This window comes from Taurulus bubalis (genome assembly GCF_910589615.1).
Source record: "Taurulus bubalis genome assembly, chromosome: 10".
In the NCBI taxonomy this organism is placed as follows: Eukaryota; Metazoa; Chordata; class Actinopteri; order Perciformes; family Cottidae; genus Taurulus; species Taurulus bubalis.
The window spans coordinates 7,149,188-7,167,525 of NC_136598.1; positions in this window are offsets into that span (position 1 = coordinate 7,149,188).

An 18,338-nucleotide genomic window follows, 5' to 3' on the forward strand; every position below is an offset into this window, starting at 1 on the left:
AATTGTGTGTGTGTGTGTGTGTGTGTGTGTGTGTGTGTGTGTGTCTTGATTGTGATTCCCTTCACCTGCCCTCAGCCACTCCCATGTGTGTCCCCTGATTGTAATGCCATACACCTATGTTTCCCCTCTCTTATATATACTCCCCCGCTTCCCCTCGTCTAGACTGTCTTTGTTCCTGTGTGTTCATGTTGGTGTGTTCCACGTCATGTGCCACCTTTTTCAAGTACCTAGTTTTGTTTAGTTTTCAAAGTTTTACTAATTAAAGAACGTTTTGGATTTTTCCTCAAAAGTGCCTCCTGTATTTGTCTTCTGCGCTTGAGTCTCTGCGCATCACACCCGGGTCTTGACAAATATTTATCAGACACAGATCTGCATCCTCTCCTCAGGCTGGGTAGCCACTGTGGGCACAGAGCCCTTGGAGGGCTGGTCAGGGTGGCCTCAGAGAAACTCCCTGATGCGAGGGGCACCCAGAATGTGTCGAGCCAAAACCCAGGATCATTCCTCTGGACCGTAGCCCTCCCAGTCGACCAGGTATTGTAGCCCTTTCCGACGATGGCGGGAACGAAGCAGGCGGCGAACCGTGTAGCGAAGACCTCCATCGTTGAAACGCGGTGGTGGCAGAGGCTGTAAAGCAGGAACCAGTAGACACTCCTGAACCGGCTTCAGCCTGGAGACGTGGAATGACGGTTGGACCCACGTGGTCCGGAAACCTCCTTCTCCAGGGCTGAAAACAGTGGAGTTTGAAACCCGTAGGCACACGGAAACAAGGATATTCCAGTGGCAGAGCTGGTCAGGGTGATGTGGGCATACTCCACCCACAGGAGCTGCTGGGACCAGGACGCTGGATGCTCGGAGACCAAACACCATAGAGCCATCTCCATCTCCTGGTTCTGCGCTCAGTCTGGCCGTTAGACTCTGGGTGGAATCCAGATGACAGGCTGGCTGTGGCCCCGATGAGTGTGCAGAACTCCCTCCAGAATACTGACGTAAACTGAGGTCCCCGGTCAGAGACCACATCCGTGGGGAGACCATGAAGCCGGAAGACATGCAGCAGAACCAGCTCAGCAGTCTCCTTGGCCGAGGTGAGCTTGGGCAAGTGCACAAGTGGGCCATCTTGTTGAACCGATCTACCACTGTCAGGATGGTGGCATGTTTGTTGGACAGTGGGAGACCAGTAACAAAGGCCAAGGAGATGTGAGACCAAGGCCGATGGGGCACACATAGAGGTTGCAGGAAACTAGCGGGAGTCTGATAGGATGGTTTGTGCGGTTTGCAGACATTGACGAGCTCCCGGGTATCTTTCTCCAGAGTAGCCCACCAGAACCTCTGCTGCAAAGCATCCCTCATACGCTGTCTCCCGGGGTTGCAAGTGAGTTTGGAGCTATGGGCCCACTGGAGGACTTCAGACCTCAGGGTCTGAGGGACAAATAGACCATTAGGAGGACAGGACCTAGGACCGGGCTGGTCCTCCAGGGCGGCCTTGACTCTCTCCTCTACCTACCCAGATGATCGAGGCAACCAAGACGGGAGTCAGGGATGGGCCAAGACATAACAGCTGACACCTTGGCAGGATCCCACGATGTACCCCAGGAAGGAGACAGATGAGACATGGTATTCACACTTCTCTGCCTTAACGAATAGAGAATTCCTCAGGAGGCATTGAAGGACTGCTTGGACATGGTGAATATGCTCCTCTCGGGACCTGGAGAAAATCTGAATGTCGTCTAGACGAACACCTGCTTGTTTAACATGTCTCTCAGCACATTATTCACCAGAGCCTGGAATATGGCTGGGGCATTGATAAGACCAAAGGGCATAACTAGGTATTCATAATGTCCTGTGGGGGTGTTGAAAGCGGTCTTCCACTCATCACCCTCTCGGATCCAGAACAAGTCGATGCGTGCCTGGTTGCAGGTTAATGACGTTGTTGTAGGGGCGATGTGGAGGCAGAGATGAGCCTTGACCTTACTGAATACCTCCCAATAGTCATGGTATTCAGTATGCACCCCTAACAGGTCTGAAGCTGGGAAAGGCTGACTGCTGGGGTACAGCAGCCTGTTTCAGGCAAATCAGTTGACAGGATGAACTCCACCTCAGGATGGCTCCTGTGGCCTAGTCAATGTGGGGGTTATGGCGGCAGAGCCAGGGGTACCACAGGATTAATGGATGCTGGGGTGTACACAGGATAAGAAACCGGATGGTCTGATGGAGATATTAACGCCTCTTCAATGCACATTACTAACTATACTTCTTCCAGGGAGTCTCTGTGCTTCCTCGCATCAAGTTTCCATGGATCGTGGCTGTGTCTGGAGCCGGTCCTGCCTCATGCCATGGTGGCCCTGCATCCTGGACCCTACCTCCTGCTATGGCGGCCCTGCTGATGCCCCTCCTCTCTACAAAATAATAATAAGACAGAGATTCTAGTTATTGCACCTGATGATGCTGTCCCTATGATCAAGCACAGCATTGTTCAACTCTCCTCTGCTGTCCACCTAAAAATGTGTTATCTCCGAGTAATATTTGACAAATCCTTGTCTTTTGACCCCCATGTGAAGCAGCTGTCCAGATCCTTCCATCTACGAAACATTTCCAAATTGAGATCTGTCTTATCTACGGTCGAATTGGAGATGATAATACACGCTTTCATATCTTCACGTATTGATTACAGCAACGCACTTTTTTCTGCACTTAGTAAATCTGCTAGAAAACCGGTTGCAAGTAATTCAAAATGCTGCTGCCAGATTACTGACGAGGACAAGTAGACGGTCTCATATCACCCCCATTCTCAGGTCTCTTCACTGGCTCCCCGTAGAGCATAGGATCCAATTTAAAATCCTCACCCTCATCAAACAGCCCGCAACCTCAGGTCCAATCAGCTGAACCTCCTCTCCGTCCCACACACTCGCCTAAAGACCCGTGGTGAGCGAGCCTTTGAAGCAGTAGCCCCTAGGCTCTGGAACGCTCTGCCTGCACCCCTACGGTTTGCTGTTTCGGTCTTTTAAAAACAACAACTAAAGACCTATCTGTTTACGCTGGCGTTTGTTTTAAACATCTGAAATGACCCGCTTTTTATCTGTTTCTATTTATTTATTTTTCACGACTTGTTTAATTGTGGTTTTTACTCCATATTGTAAGTGTTTTTTAAACTGTACAGCACTTTGTGACCTTTTTTGTCTGCGAAATGTGCTTTATAAATAAAATGATTATTATATTATTATTATTACCTCCTTCTGCTGACATGGATTGTGGTTATCTGGATCGTGGTCCATGCCTTCTACTCATTATATGAATCATTTCTGTCATATTCATTAAATGTGCTGTAACCCTGTTACGTTGTTCATTCTGTACACATGCCACTATTGCTTCTGAGTTTTTCCTGATCCGATGTGAGGTCCCGGGACAGGGATGTCGTATGTGTACAGATTTTAAAGCCCTCCGAGGCATATTTGTAATTTTGGGCTATACAAAATAAACTGAATTGAATGATGGTTACCAGATAGGAGCATACAGACTGGGGTGGTCTGGAGTCACTGTCCCCAGTAGAGGGCCATCCAGGGCGTTGGCAGGAACAGGGCATGGCAGGGGTAGTGAAGGAAGTTAGACTGACGAGAAGGGAGTGACTGACAAATAGAGTGAGGAGGGTGTGGAGCTGAACTGTGACATATGCAAATCTCAAAACAAGAAAGGATGAACGAAGCTGTGGTATTTCTGCTCAGAATGTGTATCCTCTGCAATGAGACAACCCAAAGCCCGGGATGCCTCATGTTAGATGAATCAATCAGCCTGTTGGAATGACTGCCATGGACACCATATGCTGCAGCGCCAGTGATTTGTATCTGTCACTTGTTATTTTCCCTAACACTGCTCTGTGTTTTCTAAGTCCATGTAATGGCTCCTCATACAGTATCTCTGCTCCCCCAGCCTCTGGTTGGTATCGCATTCCATGCTTTATTTACCCTCTCTCATTTGTTTCTGCTCGTCCAGACTCTTTTTCATGTGAAATTCAAAATGTTTGGCAGGCATGTTCATTCTCATCTTGATGTGACAAACTTGATAGATGATTGTGTGACAATAAGTTAGCAACAGAGTTTAGTTTGGGCTTCAGCTCCAAAGCTGTCTAAATGTTGTGGAGGGTGAACACAGTCATACAAAACAGAAAGACTTAGAAACTAAAACACTTCATCAACGATACTTTCATTAGTTTGATTTGTAATTTTATATGCTTCTTCTGGAACAAAAAGTGTGATCAGTGTGATTTTTTTATTGAGCGGTTTCACCACCACACACTTATTTTTACAAGTTGTGAGCAGCTCTGCCATTTCCTTTATGCATTGCATTGTGGGAGAATAATAAACCGTATTCAATATGCATCATGTCTGTTTTGTGTATGCCAGTGCGAAAACAATACATGCTCTAAATCTGCTCTGAATCAGAATGTAATATGGAATTGGTGTGATAATCCTGCCAATGGATTCATGTTATACTGTTGCTCTTAAGGGGGCGGTGATGCAGCAAGAGATGCAGCAATTTGCCAGCAAAGGCAGTGGAGAAGTAGACCCGTAATAATGGATGCAAACAATGATGCTTTCAAAATGTTCAATAAATTGGCTCTGAAAATGTTCTAAGGGGAAAGACATGCATTCAACACGTGTCCCAAAAAACCCTCCAGGGCACCTTTGAGGTGTTGCTGGTTGTGTGTGAGTTTTTACCATGCTCGAGCTGCGCCCCATTTTTGTTTATCCCTGATTTATGGTTTGTACCGTCCAAAAACACATTAGTGAGCTCTGCTGAGCTGTATGATAATTCTGAACTTTGTTGATGTAACTAAGCATTTTAGTGGAAGCATGCATCATTACTAAATCATTACTCAGCATGACAGCAGGTTTTTAAAAGGAAGTAAATAACTATGACAAATGTTTTTTAAATCACATTTATCATCATTTCTGTATCCAAGTCTGCAGATTTCTCTAAAAATGTAAAAAGAGATTCATTAAAGCATTTATTTGAAATATAAGGGTTTCATTGATGTACACTAGCACAGGTTGATCTTCATATTCCGCTCCACCTGTCAGCCCATCCGTTTCTCGCAAGCTCCATTCAGAGACTGTGGCTGTGCTTAGTGGCATTGTGCTGTCATCTGCTGTTTATACACATCCATCTGGGACACTACAGGATAAGGAGAAGAAAACCATAGACCATAAACATATTGTTGACCTCTGCACTGGGTCATGCACAATGCTGATAGAGTGCACCTGAGTCATCTGAGAGCACAAAGTAATTTATGTTAAAAGTTTGAAAGTAAAGTTAAACAGTCCAAAACAAAAGATGATTTCAAAACTCTACCAGCTCGTTTCAGAGTTAAACATTAATCTGCCGAGTTTATAAACGTATCTTGGTTTAACATTACTTGAGCTGCAGCATCTCATTTTAATCCTGCTTCCTCCTAAAAGATGATGAAGAAGCGTGCACAGCGACACTGCCTGTGGTTTCCTAGGGAAAAAAAAAAGAAAAAAAGATCAAGAGGCAAATATCTCTTTTCGACAATTTTATTCCACTGATGATACATGTTTGAATGAATTATACCTCTGAAGGAGGCACATGCAGTTTATTCATTCGGTTCTCCTTTAATCATTCACTTTCATTTTGTCTTTCACAATGCTGTGAATAAAACTGATATTGCGTTAATGATTTACTAAGTTGACAACGCTGGCTGGATAGATTGAATAAAAGATGCCCGTATATCTACCATCTCGTATTTGAAATGAAATAGCAAAGCGGAGGAAAATATGTGAAATAAACATGCAAAACGAACCTGAACATGCAGCAGAATCCTGTGTTTTAGAATTGTGAGACATCGTGTTTGCAGCTACCAAACAGACAAAATATCTTCATCCACTCTGTCACGTAAAACAAAGAGTAGGAACGGTTCATCCCTTCACAGAGTGGTCTGACCCTTAGCTTCAGTTAAATATTGAATGTCTGTCATATCTGTTGCATTTTGGATAATTGCTTTCTCAAATTTGATCTATAGATTGCACCCCCCCGACCCCCCAAAAAAAATATTCTAAGGCAGCGGGTTTCCAAATTCTTTATAATTTCTTGTGACTCAGAACTGGATTTAGAGGCTGGGTTGTCGGCTGCTCTAACAGGATTTTGTACGCATCAAAGCAACCGAGCATCCAGCCAGTGCTGTGCCCTCCAGAACAATTTGGAGACCTATTTTTAATCTTGCTGCAGTGCATACTTTTGACTACCACCAAACAGCTAAATAATTTATTCCAGAGTCACCACAGCTAAGGTCAACTACATTAATCCTCGTAACCAGTATCACGACATACATTACGCTGCAGCAACTACTTTTGGAGTGAAATTAATTCAGATGACCATGTACAGGATTTAAAGCAAGACAGATTTCAATTTAATAAGATGTGAAACCAGGCTTGACCTAAACAGCAGAGCGTTGCTATGCCGACTTGCCAGAGGTACACGTTATTATCTCTGTCTCTCCTTGCTGACCTCAGGAATGTGTGGACTGTTATTTACACCTTCTGAGGCTATTCTCACTGTGCAGAAACCAGGCATCCTGGCTCAAAGAAATGTCTCACTATATATCTCTTTCCCTCTGTTTCTGGACTGCTCTGATGCGTTGATCTAATCAGATTTTAATGCATTCCTGTCCAGTCCCTGTCCTGGCATCCATATATCACCTGCCAGATCCTAGGACGAATTAAACTAACTCTGCTGTTTTGGAATAACAATCAGGGTGATTCACTGGGTGCTGCTGTGAAGCAGAGCTGGAGGTCACGGCAAGCATTAAGTTGCTGCTAGGTGACTAACTAACTTGTTTTGTGTTGCAGTGTAAACTGGATAAACTCAATTACATAAGGATGATGGTTTCTTTCTTATGCAAGCATTACTTTCCATAAACAGCATTACAGATTATACAGGTGTTACCAGGCAGCACACATCTAACACAGCACTGCTCCCACTTACAAAGACAAAAACCCTGCAACAATAGCATATATCGATTCACAAGCAAGGCCCATTCATCTTTACTTCACAATTATAATTTGGAACTTAGAAATGCAAGACAGGCCTTCTTCTCTGACATCATAACCAAAAACAAAAACAATACACGCGCCTTATTTGCTACCGTGGACAGGCTAACAAACCCTCTGGTGTCGGTAACGGCTACGCTCCAATCCACCTCGGCATGCAATCAATTTGCCTCCTATTTTGCTGATAAAATTCAGAAAATTAGACAAGCAGTCGGTGGCTCCACACCAACCACAGGATATGTGTTGTCCCCATCTTTAAATAGCATCCATTCAAATATCATGACACAATTTCCCTCAATTAACCAAAGAAGCCATTATACAACATCTGAACACATCCTCCTGCTGCTTGGATATTCTACCAACACACTTTTTCAAAAATATTTCACACTGCATGACCGCTGATCTTTTACAAATTGTAAACACATCCCTTCTCTCAGGTGTCTTCCCACAAGCCCTAAAAACTGCAGTCGTTAAACCACTTCTAAAGAAGGCTAGTTTAGACCCCAAAATATTGAAAAACTATAGACCAATATCAAACCTCCCATTCTTAAGTAAAATAATGGAAAAGGTGTTTTTTCAACAGCTGAACAACTTCTTTTCTGAAAATAACTGTTTTGTTGTCTTCCAGTCCGGCTTTCGTCAGCACCACAGTACTGAAACTGCTCTTGTTAAGGTTTTCAACGACATCCACTTAAACACAGACAGTGGCAGAATCTCAGTCTTAGTATTATTGGATCTCAGTGCTGCATTCGACACGGTTGATCATGACATATTACTAGACAGACTGAAAGTCTGGGTAGGACTCTCTGGCGCAGCACTTAACTGGTTTGAATCCTACTTGAAGGACCGACAATACTTTGTGTTGGTAGCTAATTACACATCAGAGCTGACTAGGATGGCATGTGGTGTTCCCCAAGGTTCAATACTGGGGCCTCTTCTGTTCAACATCTACTTGCTTCCACTGGCTCAGATTATGAAAAACAACAAAGTGTGTTATCATAACTATGCAGATGACACACAACTCTACATAACTATATCACCAGGGGACTATAGTCCCATACAAGGGCTGGCTAAATGCATTGAAGAAATCAATAACTGGATGTGCCAGAATTTTCTTCAATTAAATCAAGATAAAACAGAAGTAATTGTTTTTGGTCCCAAGGACGAACGATTTAAAGTCAGCGCTCAGCTTCAATCACTAATGTTAAAAACCTCAAACCAAGCCAGAAATCTAGGTGTAGTTATGGATTCAGACCTCAACCTAAACAGCCATATCAAGACAATTACAAAATCAGCCTACTACCACCTGAAGAATATATCAAGGGTTAGAGGACTTATGTCTCAACAGGATTTGGAGAAACTTGTCCATGCATTTATCTTCAGTAGACTTGACTACTGTAACAGTGTGTTCACAGGCCTCTGTAAAAAGTCAATCAGAAAGCTGCAGCTGATTCAGAACGCTGCAGCTCGAGTCCTCACTAAGACCAGGAAAGTGGATCACATCACTCCAGTTCTGTGGTCTTTGCTCTGGCTCCCTGTCAAACAAAGAATTGACTTTAAAATCCTGCTGCTGGTTTATAAAGCACTGAATGGTTTAGGGCCTAAGTATGTTTGCGATCTACTGCTACCTTATGAACCATCCCGGCCACTCAGGTCGTCTGGGACGGGTCTACTTTCTGTTCCAAGAGTCAGAACTAAACATGGAGAAGCAGCGTTCAACTTTTCTGCTCCACATATCTGGAACAAGGTCCCTGAAAGCTGCAGGTCTGCTGAGACCCTCAGCTCCTTTAAGTCCACATTGAAGACTTTTCTGTTTGCTGCTGCCTTTAACTGAACCAGATTCAATTACTGCATCTCACTACTGCATTTTATTTCTTAAACTGCACTGCAACTTTTATTCAACTTTTGTTTTTTATGTTGCTTTTTCTACTTTCATTTTGCTTTTTGACTGTTTTCTTAACTGTTTTTAAATCTGCATTATGTTTTGATGCTTTTAATGGTTTTATGTGAAGCACTTTGAATCGCCTTGTTGTTGAAATGTGCTATACAAATAAACTTGCCTTGCCTTGCCTTTAATAAGATTCAGACTATGTGACCTGCAAAAGCCTCAGATATCCAGAAGCTTGAGATAAAAGCAAGTATGAAAATTAGGGATGCACCAATCAAATCCTTGGGATAAGCATTCTAACAGCTCTTGCAAAGACCTGGTTAGGCAATGTGAAGCAATCCATTACATGTGTATAAGGTGTTGAGCCTCGGCCCCTGGCTAGCTTTTTACATTCAACCCCTAGTCCTCCATCTCACGAGAAATACTATGCAACATGCTTGGAGACTAAGAGCAGCCACTAAAAGGATTGTTTTCTAATTTGCTGTTTGCAGGGTCAAGATTCCCCCTTAAACCTTGCTTAAAAATGATTCTAGTTTTGTGAAGTGCTACTACCAACACAAGTGACAAAGACTTTCAAAATCCTTGATAAAGGCCTTGTACATAAGCAGGCGGTCTAACTAAAGAGCACACTCTCCAAGGATTGGAAGCAGTTACTTAAGCACCTAGTTGATTAATGAAGTAGCTACAGTACACTCTTACCAAAGAGGAAAATTACCTTGATTCAATATATTAATCAGCTGTGATAAGTGACTTATAGGGATGAAAAAAGGATAAGAAAAAGAAAAAGGACTGATTTCTTCTGCCCAAACGAGCATGACCACAGGGAGGATAGGGACATAAATGAAGTGAGCCAGAAACGGTTGCTAAGTTTTTAAATCACATCTTCCATTGTGGCTGACTTCAACCTTTCATGTGAATCAGTATGATAAACCAGCAGTCCTTCCCTATGCAGGGGAGCAATTTCTTGAATCTTTTCCCAGACCATATGCTACATGTGGCTTGGAAAATCACTGCTCCAGCTGATTATACCACATGTCTTGTGTAGAATAAAACTCTCTTTAAACAGACTCAAGATAGAGGTCGTTTTCTTGTCACCTTAACTGTGATCAAGACAATTCAGTTTGATGAAATCCTGTATTTTCTTAGGCTCAACCGTTAAAGAGTCAACATGCTTCTGGCTCTTGTTTGTTTAACATAATGATCTACCTCAACTCTTTATTTTGACAATTGTCATTGTGACGTTAGCATTAAGCTCAAAGCTCTGCTGTGCCCAAGTACAGCCTCAGAAGCGCTGGCAGGTAGACTCTTGTTTCTGAGCAGAACTTCTCGTCCTTGTTAGTTCGAAAGTTCATTCACAAGCTTGGAAACAGCTGTCAAGAAAATAATCTCAACACTATTAACCCTGTGAGACCCACAGAATCAGCAACATTACTGTTTTTAAGAGGCTGTAGCGAGCTCAGTTTTAATGCCATTAAGATATTGATAATATAAAAAACTTGATCTGGTCGGGAAGACAACCTCAAGCATCCCTGTCTCACAAAATTAACGTTTCCAGACAAGGAAACTGCATTGTGAATTATGTTTTGAGGGGAAAGTGTTATGTTGTGGATAATGTTTGCCTTTGACGTATCATGAATAAGTTTCAAATGTCTCAAAAGTCTGTGTTGGGAAATACCAAGATAGCTGAATGAAATGGGTTTTATGGGTACCCGGAAGTCTCCCCGTTACAGACATGCGATTCAATGCTAATCCCATGCAGTTTTTTGTTGTTGTTGCGTGCATGTATTTGAATATGTCTGTGCACTGGTGTCCCTAAACAGTCTTGGAATAACGTAAATTGAGAATGAGTGTAAAGCTGAAGCTATTGTGGATTTAATGAGCTCAATTGTATTCATTTTTAGTTACCATAGGGGGTTTCTGAGCATTTTCCAGAACAGGAGCTCATCATTCAATGTCATTCTTGCAGAACTTTTTTAAATACCAAAGCACAGCATGAACTTTTCTATGGGGTTCATCAAGGTCTTCATGTGGTATTTTGTAAGGATCATTAATAAATCTTTTAAATGGTCTAAAATAGTAACATTTGCACCAAATCAGTGCAATAATAGGTCTAAGCTCAAAAAAGGCTGCAACAAAATTTGGCCATCACAGACTTTATGCACTCCTAACGAAAACACAAAATGTATTACAGATTCGTGACTAGAAATTATGATATACACTGCTGACCTGCTATCTACCCCTACAGATCCTGTTTCTAAGGCTTAATGGACCTTGTTGACCTTGATTGTTTTTAACTGTTTTCAGGGACAAGAATGTACTGCAAATGTTTAATGCCACCTACATGTGTGCTATCAACACTACAGTCTAGTGTAGCGCTGGAGAGAGAAAGGAAAACCTTTTATTGGTTATGTTACCGCCTGGCTCACGGCTGGCAACAAAAAGGGAGGCCACACTTCGATCTTCAACTCAAACCCTGTTTATTGTCAGGCCCAAACAATTCATGCCATCAAAACCAAGGCTGGTGCAGCAGGTCCTGCTGATTGCGAGAGAGAGAACCTCCCACTTGGGCCGCCTTTTATTCCCTCTTGGAGGCGGACTCCCACCAGGCAGCCATTTTAGGCTGGGGACCCAACTGTGGAGTGGGAGGGTCGTCACACCCCCACCCTTAAGATTGGGGTCCTCCCTGCGGATGATCTCAACCCAGCAACTCGGAAAACTCCCCTCTGCCACTTTGGTACCTAAGCGATTGAAGAGAAGAGAAAACAGAGCAGACTGGAAGAGACACTGCAGGGAATAGAAGAACATAAGTTAACTTAAACACTTACAGCCCGGGACATGGCATCAGCCACTGTATTTTCCGTGCCTTTTACATGACGTATATCTAAATGATATGGCTGCAGGAAAAAACACCAGCGCATCAGCCTCTGGTTTGGGTTCTGGAGTGAGTGGAGAAAGGTTAGGGGGTTGTGATCAGTATATACCACCAAAGGTCTTACCCCACCACCCACATAAACCTCAAAATGCTTCAGCGCCCAGATCAGTGCAAGTGCTTCTTTCTCGATGAGGGAGTAATTTAACTGGTGAGAGTTGAACTTCTTGGAAAAGAAACTCACCTGGCAGTCAACCCCACTTCCATTATCCTGCATCAATACAGCCCCAGCTCCCACCTTGCTAGCATCCGCATACAGGGAAAACGGCTGGTCCATCTGGGGGGCTGCTAAGACAGGTGCAGAACACAACATCAACTTGACAGTCTCAAAGGCTTTTTGACAAGCGAGAGACCACCCAAACTTGACCTTTTGGCTGAGAAGCGAAGTCAGTGGGGCAACTACTGTGGAAAAGTCCCTGCAGAACCCACGATAGTACCCCACCATGCCCAAGAAACGAGACAGTTCCTTCTTGGTAGTAGGAACAGGAAACTGATCCACCGCCAACACCTTTGCTCTCACTGGGCGCACTTGCCCTTGTCCCACAACCTTCCCCAGGTAAATTACTGTTGCCTTAGCAAACTCGCACTTAGCTGGATTAATGGTTAGACAAGCCCAGGCAAGACGGTCAAACAACGCTCTGGCGCGCTGTAGATGATTCTCCCAAGTGTGACTGTAAATCACCACATCATCCAAGTACACAGCACACCCAACCAACCCCGACACGACCTTGTTCATTAGACGCTGGAACGTGGCCGGAGCATTACGTAACCCAAACGACATAACTGTGTAGGAATACAACCCACTGGCTGTAACGAAACTGGCCATCTCCCTAGCTCTGGCCGTTAAGGGAACTTGATCACCAGCACTAAACTCCCGGCGTTCTGCCCGTCGATCATACAGACTTCATTTTATGTTGAACTGCATGTAGGTTCTTTTTCGCCATTTCATTCGCCCGGTGCAGCCGCTGCTTAAAACCGTTTACATGATCTATTAAGTTTTTTGGGGCCTCCTCAGTTTGCCAGTCCCTGTGTAAGGAAGCTAGGGGACCTCACACCGTGTGACCAAAAACCAAGTCATTAGGACTAAACCCCAAGCTCTCTTGAGACACCTCCCTGGCCGCTAACATCAGCCAGGGTAACCCCTCCTCCCAGTCACGGTCCAACTCAGTGCAATATGCACGGAGGAGGGACTTCATAGTTTGGTGAAACCTTTCTAGAGCCCCTTGGCTCTGGGCATGATAGGCGCTGGACTTAGATTGTTTAACCCGTAACTGCCCCAACACCTCTGCGAACAACTTTGAACAGAAGTTAGACCCCTGATCAGACTGAATTACTTTTGGGATGCCAAAAATAGATATAAACAGTCAGCGCCTTTACCACAGACTTTGTTGTAATATTCCTGAGAGGATATGCAGCAGGATAGCGTGTAGCCTGACACATCACTGTGAACAAAAAGTTACTACCAGCTTTAGAGCGTGGCAGGGGACCAACACAGTCAATGATCAGATGTTCAAACGGTTGGTCAGCAACGGGAATTGGATACAGAGGCGCAGGCTTTATTGTCTTATTTGGTTTTCCAGTCAGCTGACATACGTGGCAGGTCTTAATGAAAGCTGAAATGCCTCTTTTCATAAGAGGCCAGTAAAAGTGTCGCTTCACCCGGTCATAGGTTTTTCTTACCCCTAAATGACCTGCAACTCCATCATGAGCCGTCTGCAGTACAGCCAGCCTTGCACTAGAGGGCAGAACAATTTGCAAGGTTTCGTCCCCCATAAAACATTCTCCCTGGGGAACCCATTTCCTCACCAACAGCCCATCCTGGAGAAAATAGCCCTGAGCTGCACTGTCCATGTCCTCCTCTTGCAGAACCTGCTTGTTCAGGGCCTGCAGTGTGGGATCCTGTTTTTGCTCTTCCAGAAGCTCCCTGCGAGAGACAGGCAAGGGGAAAACAGGCACCGGAAACGCAGACTTCTTTTTACTTGACTGTTCGGAACGGGACTCACCCTTGGACCGACTCATAACACGAGTCACAGCACAGGAAGGAAGTACCGCCGCAGGCGTCATGGAGTACTCAACCTCCTCTACCTGGGAGGGTAGAGTATCCAGCAACACATCAGGCCATACCTGACTGCCAGCCAGGTCATTCCCCAAGATGACATGCACCCCCTCCATAGGCAGCGAAGGGCGCACACCCATGACCACGTCGCCTTCCACCAGACTTGAGAACAATGTCAAATGATGTCTTGGGGCAGAAAAGACTGTTAAGCCCATGCCTCGGGCCGCAGCACTGGAACCAGTGTCTGTTTCAGCAGAGAAATCCAACACAGACTCCAAAATAAATGATTCCAGAGCCCCTGAATCTCTTAAAATCTTAACTGGTACTTTTGTCTCATGTCCGACCAGTGAAACATAACCGTCGGATACAAACGCAGCATAACCAGGATCACTCTCATGTTGAGTTGAGGAACCCGTCAGCTCTTGATCCAAACCTGGATCTTCAATCACTGACTGTTCCAAAGACGGCCTTCTGTGTGCCCGCACGGCAGCAATGACACGATCCCTCTCTTCCCCACTCAAAGACACCGCAGCCCCAGATGACTTTGCTGGTAACCCTCAAGGCTTTAACTTTTTTTTTAACACCGGACACTCATTTCGCCAGTGACCCTTGCCAAAACAGTAATTACAGACACGATTGGGGTCCATTCTACCCCGGTCTGCTTTCAGCCTGTACTCGGTGCTAAATAGAACCGGCTGGGCTGATTCAGCCATTCACATTCAGGTCAGACCGTTCAGTGAATGGTGATAAAAAGGGTAAGCTGGAGTGAGGTTTCTAATACTGACTTTGCAACACAGTCGTACGCAGGCCTAGACTGGGACAAAAATTCGGCCCTGGACTTTTTGGTCCAGACTGACCCACCACAATCCGCGCGCAGATACTGTGCCAGCTCAGTCCGCTGATGTACTGTACATATAATCACACAAGCCCTTAATAACACTACTATACTGGAGTGGGTCATTGTCTCCTTGTCTCTTATTTGATGTAATTTAATCTGAAAATGTCCATAAATAAGCTTTCAAAAAAAAGAAAAGCAAGGACAATAAACCATAAACACTGACAGAAACACTTAAAACACTTTAACTCTGGTGACCTGATTTGTAATTATAATTAATCAGCATAGTATATTATTTTCCAACACTTTAGAACTAGATTTACACCACACGCTATCTATTATGTCAAGTAAAGTTCATAGACAACGTTTCTGAACATTTAGTGAATGAGTTAGTGAATGTTTATCCACAACATGTTAGCTAGCACACTCACCTGCTATCACCACCACCAATCTCCTCCTCCCCCTCCCCTATGTTGTAACTTGTTTTATTACATTATTTACTCTTATTGTGAAGAGCATGGAAACAGGAAGTGATTTTACTTTGAAGGCAGAAAGTACAATGATACGTGCTTGTTGACGCTAACTAATGTTGAATGTTACGTGTGGAAAATATATACATGTCGGGTGCAAGAGCGCGTTCTCAATGCTTTAACAGTTGTAATACTGCAGTTCACCAGTAAAGTCAGTCCGTTCATACAGACGTGTCTTGTCCTCATTAGAAGCTCCACTTCATGACACTGTGCCACCATGGCAGCGGGAGCCTCACTTTCACTGTCCGACACCTCCTGAGAGGGACCCGCCGCGCCCGGCGCAGCCAAAGCCCCGGAGCCGGAGGCTCCGCCACCGCCACCGGCTCCCGCAGCAGCAAACATCTTTATTATATTTCTGCTCTCAGCAGTATCAGTTGCGAGAGCTTTTTTTGTTCTTTTCCCTCAGTTTTTCTGCACCGCCTTTTCGTTTTTTCTCCATTTTTGCTTTTTCTTCTCTCACAGATTGCTAATGATGTGTCATTAGCTCATCATTAAAGGTGATTGGAGAGGGGGGGTCTGGAAAATGCGTGGGCGGGACTACTGGGCCTATCATAGGGCCACTGGGCCTCTTATGCGTCTTTACATACAAAAAAAAAAAAAAAAGGTCAGCCACTGCCGGTACTCCATATGGCCAATCCACCACTGGTCGTACGAAATCCAAATAAGAGGATATCCCAGTCATGTCTGATACTCAAACTCTGACCTTGAAGTGAAATAAAGCGTATCAGGGGATTCAGTTTCTCTGCAGATGAAAAACATGTGGAAGTAATACTAACACTCCTGGAGTAAAGCAAAATTATTCGACTGTGAAATATCTTTATTTATTCAATAATGAATGACGGACTGAGTCCAATAAACACAACATGTTCATCATTACAGGAGATCTGTACAAAACAATACATTTTGAAGCAATTAAACCATTTTGTGTCCACATTGGCCAAAGGGAAAGTGTCAAATACTCATAAGACCAAGATTAAGACCACAAAAATAAATATTTTTTTCCTAAAATGAGACTGCAACGCCATGTTAGTTACCAAAGCCGACTTAATAAGTCATACGAACTGTTAATAAATGGCAAATTAGGTCAACATCCAATAGTTAAGTCGTGATTAGGTGAATACTAATCATTTCAAAACATGAATTTGTACTTAGTGAGAGAATAATTATATTAATTTGATAATAATTGTAAAAACACTTACATCTCCAAACAAAATGCAACCATTTTACATTGTATAATATATTCTCTGTATATATACACATCCTTTTTTTCTGTGGTATTATAATTCTGATTTGCATTTCACCCATGTGGTGTTTAATTAATTATTATTCTCCCCTTATTTACAAATAACTATCATTAGTTGAGAGTATCTCAAATATGACAAATGATAGCCATTACTTAACTACTATTAAATTATAACATGCACAGAACAATCACCATTTATCCATTAGATCATCATTTGCCATTTACTAATATTGTACTAAAATGCTTCCCAGCATAAATATTCCACTCCTCTAGTGTATTGTCACGGAGAAAAATATTACTACGTGTGAAACATACTTGATTATTGTGTAGCTTATGCATTGATGGAAATGATCATTGTGTTGTTTGGAAAACAATCTCAATTTGTATTTCAGTTAAATTTCTAGAATATTATACATTTACCAAGGAATGTTAATCGGTGCACTGCAATTACAGGGGCGGCCCGACAGAAAGTCATACATACTTAGTAGTAGTAATCAAACAGCTAATTACTGGACCACATATCGTGTGCAGGCGGGGAAAGAAAAAGACAAGCCTGCTCCCTCCTGGCTGACACGCTCCACTCTGCTACGCAGGGTTTCAGTTGAACCAAGACACTGAGAACTCAGAAGCCTTTTTTCATTCATAACAGGTGAAAAAACCTTGACTAAGTAATCCTGTGACGCAGTGCTTGATCCATATCTATAAAGAACACGCTCAGTGAGAACATGATGGTGTGTCAACACACAGACATTAACTCGTCATAGCTGTTGTCATGTTCACAACTCTACGAATAATACCTAGACACAGTTGCGCGCTCACGCACGCACGCACGCATACACACACAACAATATCTAAAACCTTTCAAAGCAACAATATCAACTTGATAAAATGCACTTTGTCACAAACGCAACACTTTGGTTCAACAAATAAAAAAACTGTATCTCTACACAACAACAAATACAATTTAAGGTCAAACAACAAAAGGTTCAAAAACATACATTGAAAATATTTTTATTTACAATATGTCCTCATAGAAAAATACGTTTGACTTGCACAGTTTTAAACATGGACTCAATTCAACCCAGAGTGCACAAGACAGCATCAGATTTAATCACAAACGTATTAGTTCCAGTGCAGCTGTATTCAATGGATGCAAGGGCATCCGGGTGGAATTTCAACTGGCATGTGGTGTGTTGTACAGTACAATATCCTGCAAGCAACTGCAACTACCAAGCAATGATACTAATGTTGCCAATGATGATCATTTCAATTACGTAGATAAACAAGTTCTGATCACTTTTTACATCCGAGTCTGTCAATCTGTAAAAAAAATGGTAAAACCAACAAACTAGTGTTTAATCTTCCAGGAGTCACAGAAGCCAACAAGCTGCGAAAGTGCACAATCTGCAGGAAAAACAAAAACTACAAACATACAACTCTTTGATTCTGAAGCGAGTGCTGCAGCTGAACTGAGAACCACTGCGGTGTACTACCATAGTGCAAGTGTAACCTCAGGGGCTGAGTCCCGGACCTGATCTGAGGCGGCTGTCGAAAGGGGGTGGGGGGAAGTAAACCAGCCACAATGAGAGGGGGAGGCTGGCGAGGTCGACCCATTGGAGCTGCAGATCTCAGAGCGTGTGTCGAGCTTGAATCTAAATGTCACAGTGCTTCTGTGTCCAGAGGCCCGAACAGGGATGACAAGCGTTGAGTATTTACATCAGCGGAGGGTTACTGCAGGAGTCGGTCTACATGACCACCCGTCAGCAGCAGTCTGGTTGCATCGGGGTAATCTGTTGCAA